This window comes from Suricata suricatta, chromosome 11, assembly GCF_006229205.1.
Source record: "Suricata suricatta isolate VVHF042 chromosome 11, meerkat_22Aug2017_6uvM2_HiC, whole genome shotgun sequence".
NCBI classification, from domain to species: domain Eukaryota; kingdom Metazoa; phylum Chordata; class Mammalia; order Carnivora; family Herpestidae; genus Suricata; species Suricata suricatta.
Window position 1 is genome coordinate 58678131 of NC_043710.1, and position 8350 is coordinate 58686480.

Below are 8350 nucleotides of genomic sequence, written 5' to 3' on the forward strand. Positions count from 1 at the left end.
ACCCTTCCAGTGTCTTGGCCTCTCAGTTCAATGGCTGAACTTGAAAGGTTTTCAATGATTTTTTTTCTTCTGCCTCAGCTACAACTTTGTTCATAAACTTCAGCTTGCCATTACCAGTAACTCACTCTTGTAGGATCTCAAACCTCCAACCCCTCCTTCACTCTGGCGGGCACCCTATCCACAATGATCCTTTGACCTCCATAGAGAACCTGTGTTCACTGACACCACCACCTTTTCATATCTCACCCCTCTCATGTACCGCCTTCTCCTTAAACAGCTTAAATTACACACTTGCAAAGAATCTTAACTCCCTTGTTTGTTTGTATTCACATGGCTTAATCACAATTTGATGAAATCCAGCTGTCTGCTTATTTCTTGCCTGCACCTGAACATGAACTAGATAAAAAAAAAAGATACAGCAGTAGGACAGTTCCTTCAGAGGTTTGCTGTAAAGGGAAGAAAATGTGGGCGGTAGTTGAAGGAGGAAATTAGGTCAAGAAAGAATCTTTTTTTTAAGATGGGAAAGATCTTGGCCAGTGTATATTCTGAGGGGAATGATGCAGCAGAAAGTATCTGATGACGTAGGAGAGGCAGCGGAGATTTCCCAGGCCCATACTTTTTAATAGGTTAGTAAAGACAGAATCAAGTGCACAACACTGTGGTTAGTTCAGCTAGAGGCAAAACTAGATCATTTATAGTAGCAGGAGAACAGGTAAGCGCATGTGGGCACACGGAGTTAGGTAGGCAGATGTGCATTCTAGTCAGGGCTTCAGCTCCACCACGCTTGCCAAGGCCATCAATGACTTCCATGTTGTTAAAGTAAGTTCTCATCCTTCTGACCTACCGCAGCATTTGATACAACTGATTGTATCCTCACAATACTTCCTTCCCAGAAAATCACTGCCTTCCCAATTTCTTCCTCCTCTCCCCAAACTAAATGATAAGTTTCCCAGGAGTTAGTCCTCTGAGCTCTTTTCTATTTATACTTAGGGTCTTGGTAATTTCATTCAGTCTTGCAGCCCTTTTTTAATTAAATAAATGATTTAAAAAAAATTTAAGTTTCTTTACCTTGAGAGAGAGAGCAAGCACATGAGCAAAGGTGCAGAGTGAGAGACAAAGAATTCCAAGCAGACTCCACACTGTCAGTGAGGAGCCTGGTGCAGGGCTCAAACCCATGAACCATGAGATCATGACCTGAGCCAAAATCAAGGGTTGGATGCTTAACCAACTGAGCCATCCAGGCACCCCCAGTCTTGTAGCTTTATAGGAACTATATCCTAATGAATGCTGAATTTATATCTTCAGCTTGAACATCTGTCCTGAACTCTAGACTCCTATCCATCTGTATATTTGGTATCTCTACTTAGTTTTCTGATAATTCAACTTGATACACAGCTTTAGCTAAATCAAACTGCACGGAGTAAGTACCTGGGTGACTCAGTCTATGCTATTAGCACAGAGCCTGCTTGGGATTCCCTCTCCCTCTCTCTGTCCATCCCCTGCTTGTGCTCTGTTTCTCTCAAAATAATAACTAAATATTTAAAAAGACCAAACTGCATAGTATATCCATTCTATTTTTTAAATGTTTATTTACTTAGAGAGAGAGAACACACACACACAAGTGAAGGAGGGGCAGGGAGAGGGAGAGAGAATCCCACGCAGGCTCCACACTGTCACCACAGAGCCCTGTGTGGGGCTCAAACTGACAAACTGTGAGATCACAACCTGAGCTGAGATCAAGAGTTAGACACTTAACTAAGCCAGCCAGGCGCCCCTCCATTCTATTTTTTAAGTTCATTTATTTTGAGAGAGAGAAACAGAGCACAAGTTGGGTAAGGGGAGTGAAAGGAGGAGCGAGAATCCCGAAAAGGCTCCACACCATCAGCACGCAGCCTGATGCAGGGCTTGAACTCACAAACCATGAGATCATGACTTGAGCTGAAATCAAGAATGACTCTAAACTGGCTGGGCCACCCAGACATCCCTAAAGCAACGCTTCTCATGCATGTCCTCTTGTGCACCTGTGCTTATGTAGGGTAAGTAGGCTTTCATACTTTGGATTATGGCCTACTAGCACAGTTTAGTTCAAGCCTCCATTTACTTACTTTTGCCCAGGTTACTGCAATAACTTCCTGTGTTTTTAAGATGTTAATTTTTTAAAGAAATCTCTACACCCAACATGAGGCTCAAACCCAAACCCTGAGATCAAGAGTTGCATGCTCTACTGACTAGGCCAGCCAGGTGCGCCAATAACTTCCTATTTCTAATGCTTGAGTGATCCTATTGATTGAATCATGCCACAGCTTCCTATTTTAGACCTAAATGTGTGTCTTCCTCTAGTTAACTCTTACAAAATTATAGGTAACTTGGGGTGCAAAATACTATTTTAGGAAAAATTATATATGAAGTCAGTTTGACTACTGACATCACTGCCCTATTTAGCAATTATCTGTGAACTAGTTATTTAAAAATACACTGTAGTGATGCCTGGGTGGCTCAGTCGGTTAAGCCTCCGACTTTGGCTCAGGTCAGATCTCACGTTCATAGGTTCGAGCCCCGCATCAGGCTCTGTGCTGACAGCTAGCTCAGAGCCTGGAGCCTGCTTTCGGTTCTGTGTCTCCTTCTTTCTCCTCTCCTCCCCCTCTCATGCTCTGTATAAAAAAGAAATAAAACATTTAAAAAAAATACACTGTAGCAAAACTGCACTAGAATGAATGCTAGAGCTAGAACTACATAATGAATCATTTTCCTTGCAAAAGCATGTAAGATTTCACAACTTCTGACTTAAAAGACATGATAGATTAGGAGATTAATATCTAGAATATAGAAAGAATAGATCAGTAAGAAAAAAACCTTAAAAATTGGGCAAAAAATATGAAAAGTCCAATGTACAAAACAGGAAGGTGTTCAGTCTCACTAGTAATCAGGAACATGGGACCTACAATCACGATGAAACATTACTTTCAAATTCATGATACTGGCAGAAAACGAAGTCTGGATATATTCAAAGCTGGTGAAGATATAATCCATACATTTTATTCCCTAACGTGGCACTGTAAATTGCAACTGTTTTGGAAAACAGTTTAGCAACATCTAACAAAGTCAAGAACTGTGTTTTTAATGAACTTTCTGTTTCTGGGATTAGTAGAAATCAATGTTTGTGGGTCTGGTGGGAAATGCATTATTGTAGGCAAAATGGAAAGACGGAAAAGTACGTCAACAGAGAAATGCACATGTGTGCATAAGACATGCACAAGGATTTTTGCTGCAGCACTGCTTTCATGAATAACTGGAACTTGAAATGCCCATCAAGGAAATGCTAATAGAACTGCCTATATCAACCTGGATAAAACTTTTAATGTGCTAAGTAGGAAAAGCAGCACAAGGATTCAAATAATGAACGTTTAAAAACAGGCAGCCCAATACTACAGTGTTTAGATGCTACATACATGTGGAGCAAAAATGGAAACACATACATACTTACAATAAATGCCAAATTCGGGACAGTGGTTACTTCTGAAGAGGAGGGGAAGGGAGATCAGGGAAATTCAAATGGATCTTCAACTGTCACTTGTGTAATTTTATTTCTTAGCTGCGTGTGAATATTTGGTATGTTACATTAACCTTTTAATAGGCCAAACATATTTCAGAACACAGGTTATTTATAAAATTAGGTAGTGAGGGGCGCCTGGGTGGCTCAGTCGGTTAAACCTCCGACTTCGGCTCAGGTCAGATCTCACGTTCGTGAGTTCGAGCCCCACGTCAGGCTCTGTGCTGACAGCTAGCTCAGAGCCTGGAGCCTGCTTCTGGTCTGTGTCTCCTTCTCTCTCTGCCCCTGCCCCTCTCACGCTCTGTCTCTCTCTGTATCAAAAATAAATAAAAACGTTAAAAAAAATTAAAAAAAAAAATAAAAGCATTTACATTACAAAAAAAAATTAGGTAGTGATAACTTTTCCTTTACCTACAGAGTTGTTCATTTAAACAACGAATGATAATTATAAATTTTTAATTCTTTGAAACTCTAAACTGATTTACATAGAGCCAGCTTGCTATTCCTCAGGTAAAACAAAATATGACCATGGGGGATTATTAGTTTTCTACTATGACCATAGCAGGGTTCCACAAATTGAGTTGCTTAGAACAATAGAAAATTTTGTCTCACAGTTTCGGAGGCCAGAAGTCCAAGATTAATGTGTCACTAGGACCATGCTCCCTCTAAATGCATTAGGGCAGGATCTGTTCCAGGCCTCTCTTCTAGTTTCCGGTAGCCTTAGGTATTCCTTGGCTTGTAGATGCATCACTACAATCCTCCAACTTCACATGGCCTCCCCCTGCCCATGTCTGGTCCAAATTCTCCCTTCTGATAAGGACACCAGTTATACAGGATTAGGGCCCATCCTAATGACTTCACTTTAACTCGACTACCTGTGAAAAGATCTAACTCCAAATAAGGTCACTTCTAACATGAGGGTTAGGACTCCAACATGTTTTTGGAGAGATGCCATTGTACCTAGAAATGGTTAAAAGACCTCAGCCCCCGACCTATCCCAGGGATACTTTATGTATACCTAAGTACATGATACATATAATCTCCATTGTAACCTCCAGCTCTTTTTCTTTTATAAAAATATCTTAATTTTTTTCAATTTATGGTATCTTGAACCTTATTTAATATTGATACATAAGGATCTACTTAATTCTTTTTGAGGGATATGGTTTTCCATTATACAGATGTACTGTTAATAACTGATCTAGGCTTAATTATGGACATTAAGTTGTCCTTGGTCTTTTGCTTTTACAAATAAAGTTGCAATGGGGGCACCACGGTGGGTCAGTTGGTTAAGCATCCGACTTTTAGTTTTGGTTCAGATCATGTTCTGTTTCATGAGTTCAAGCCCCACATAGAGCTCTGTGCTGGCAGCTTGGAGCCTGCTTGGGATTCTCTCTCTGCCCCTCCCCACTCATGCTTGCTCTTGCTCTCTCTCAAAATAAACTTAAAAAAATTAAGACTCAAAACAAGTAAGAGTTGCAATTATTATCATTACATATATGACTTTTCCTAACATGCAAATTTATTTATAGAATAAATTCTTTTAAATGGGAGTTTCTGGGTCAAATAATATTTGTATTTTCAATTTTGACAAATAGTGTATATACCCTTCAGTTTTTATTAAAAAAATTATATACAATCTCAGTTTATTTTTGGTTTTTGTTTTGTTTTTAAAATTTAGGGTTACAGCAGACAGCTGTAAATTTTTCGCAAGTCAGCATCTGACTATCCTTTCTATTTGGGGTAGAACAGTGGTAACCACCACCGGGAATACCTGGGTAAAGGAAGCACCCTCCCACTATAGAAGCTGAAGGGGCCTGAGACTCTTGTTTTCTGTCCCTGGCAACCAGGACTCTGTGATGACTCAGAAGACATTACTACATATTAGCCAAAAGGATTAGCCAAAGAGATAGAGACTCATCCATTCTAGAAACACTTTTAAAATAGGCGTGGCATGAGAATTACCTTTATAGTAAGGATACTATCTAAAACCTTGCAGAAAAATAAAAATTCTATCTAAAAAATCCAGTATCTCTCTAAACAATGAGTAATTGTTCCTTTTAAAAAATGTTTATTTCTGAGAGAGGGAAAGCATGCATGGGGGGTGGTGCAGGCAGAAAGTCATAATCCGAAGCAGGCTCCAGGCTCTAGGCTATCAGCACAGAGCCCAATGTCGGACTCAAACCCAGGAACTGTAGAATCATGACCTGAGCTGAAATCGAACACTTAACTGACTGAGCCACCCAGGTGCCCCGAGTTAATTGTTCTTAAAGACCATTGCTTCTTCTAAAAGTAAAGGACTATATAACTATGATCATCTGTGCATAATCGCTCATCTTTACTAATACTGACAGAGATCCTAACAAGATCTCAAAATATATAATGTACAAAGATTAAACAAGCTTATCTGGGGGCTCCTGGGTGGCTTAGTCAGTTGAGCATCCAACTTTGGCTCAGGTCATGATCTTGTGGTTCATGAGTTCAAGCCCTGCATCAGGCTGTCTGCTGTCAGCACAGAGCTCACTTCAGATCCTCTGCCCTCCTTTGCTCACTCATGTGCATGCTGTCTCTCAAAAATAAACTCTAAAAACCTAAATAAGAAAATAAGTTTATCTGAAAAGTATCAATATCTGACAAACTGATCTGTGGGAGGAGAAAAACCCCTGGAATCACTTTAATGAATACATTTTTAATTTCTTAATTTTTTTTTTTTAGATTAAAAAAAAAACTAATCTCTATACCCAACAAGGGGCAAACCTGTAACTCCAAGATCAAGAGTCACATACTTTACCAATTGAGCCAGCCAGGCACCCCTATAAACACATTTTTTAAATGATAAAATTTAGAACAGATGACTACAAATATAAGCTTTAATGAGTATTTTGGATGATTCACATTGTGGGGGAAAATGTCTATGGCTTTTCATTAAATTTCCTCTACATCAAGAAATAGGAAGCAAACAATTCCAGTAATACTGAAATGAAGTTCAAATAGAATCAAGAAATGGTTTGCTGATTAGGAATTTCATTTTTAAGTCTAACCTAATCTTTTTTCCACCATCTATTTTTCTCAAAGTTATAGGTGCAAGGGACTATTATAGAATGTTATTACAGCTGACTCTCTGAAAGTCACTTAATCTAATCCCCATTTTACAGATGAGGAAATAGGTCCAGAGAGGTTTAAGTACCTTGTCTGCCAACCCAGAACTAGATGCTTGGTCTTCTACATCTTAGATGACTTGATTACCCACAATGTCAAGCTGTCCACAGCAGTGCCTACAGGAAACAGTGCACAAAATCTCCTTGACATTTTGTTGATAGAGGAATTTATTGCTTCACTGAAAGTCATGATTACAAGTCTGTGAGTATGACTTCAGAAAAGGACTCAAATAGAATTTATAAGATTACTCCATGAGAATACCCTGTTTACTGAAGAGATAAATGTCTAGCATAGAATTATGAGTGCTGCTGAGATTGGCAGCAGAGAAGTCTGGGAACTTCCCATGCTGTCCATTGAAATTTTAACATTTAAAATCCTGCAGTGAAGAGAGAACTTGCTTCCTTTCAACTGCTGGCAGATGGGAAGGTTCTATGGTATTCTGGAACACAGGGTTAATAAACACAGCTCACATGGCACCTGGGTGGCTCAGTCAGTTAAGTGTCCAACTCCTGATTTTGGATCAGGTCATGATCTTGTGGTCATGGGACCAAGCCCCACACTGGGCTCTGTGCTAAGCATAGAGGCTGCTTAAGATTTCCTCTCTCCCTCTCTTTCCCTCTGCCCTTCTTCTCTACTCAGGCAGTCTCTCTCTAATATTAAACAAAAAAGAGGCACCTGGGTGGCTCAGTTGGTTGAGTGTCCAGCTTCGGCTCAGGTCATGATCTCACGGTTCGTGGGTTTGAGCCCCGTGTTGGGCTCTGTGTTGACAGATAGTTCAGAGCCTGAAGCCTGTCTTCAGATTCTGTGTCTCCCTCTCTCTCTGACCCACCCCTGCTCAAGCTGTGTCTCTCTCTCTCAAAAATAAATAAAACATTAAAAAATTTTTATTAATAAAAATAAAATTTAAAAAATCATGGCTCACTATCTATATGACTTTACCTATTTTACCTCTCTTTAGCTTCCTCATTTCTAAAATGGGATAATAAAAGCACCTGTACCTCATAAGGTGGTTCAGATTTTATGCACAATGTATATAAAGAACCCAAGACAGTGGCTGATACACAGAATGCCTTAGTCAGGTTCAGTTTACATTTCTAAGTGGCCCTTTTACTTGCCTCTGTAGCAAATTCAGTATTTCTGAGAGTCTGGTCAGAAAAAAGAAAATCAGCTTTTTCCAATCTACCATGCAGGATGACAGAAACCAAGTGAAACGGCTAACAAGAACACTAGACTTAGTGGTCACAAACTAAAGTTTAGAACCTAATTAGCCAAGTGATTCTGAATAGCTTTTCTAGCCATATTTTAAAAGTGATAAAGGGTATAGAAAGTCCAAGTATACATCTGTAATTATAAATCAGCTACATAAATACTTTGGTGTCTGTGAAAACTAAAAATTGAGAGTTGATAAGTACAAGAAATTACTCATGATTCAAGTGCATGAAGCAGAAATCCCTTGAAATGAATTCAGTCTTGCTCTATTAAATATTTGCCAGAAACTCTAACTGTACATCTTCTTACTCAGTTCATGTTCATATTCTCAACAAAAGTCAAACAAAAATAAGCCTCTTAAGACTCTTGTTTTTTACCAGTCTCAAAAATTTTTCTCATTAATGGTTTTAGTCAAGAATGAGAGCACAATAA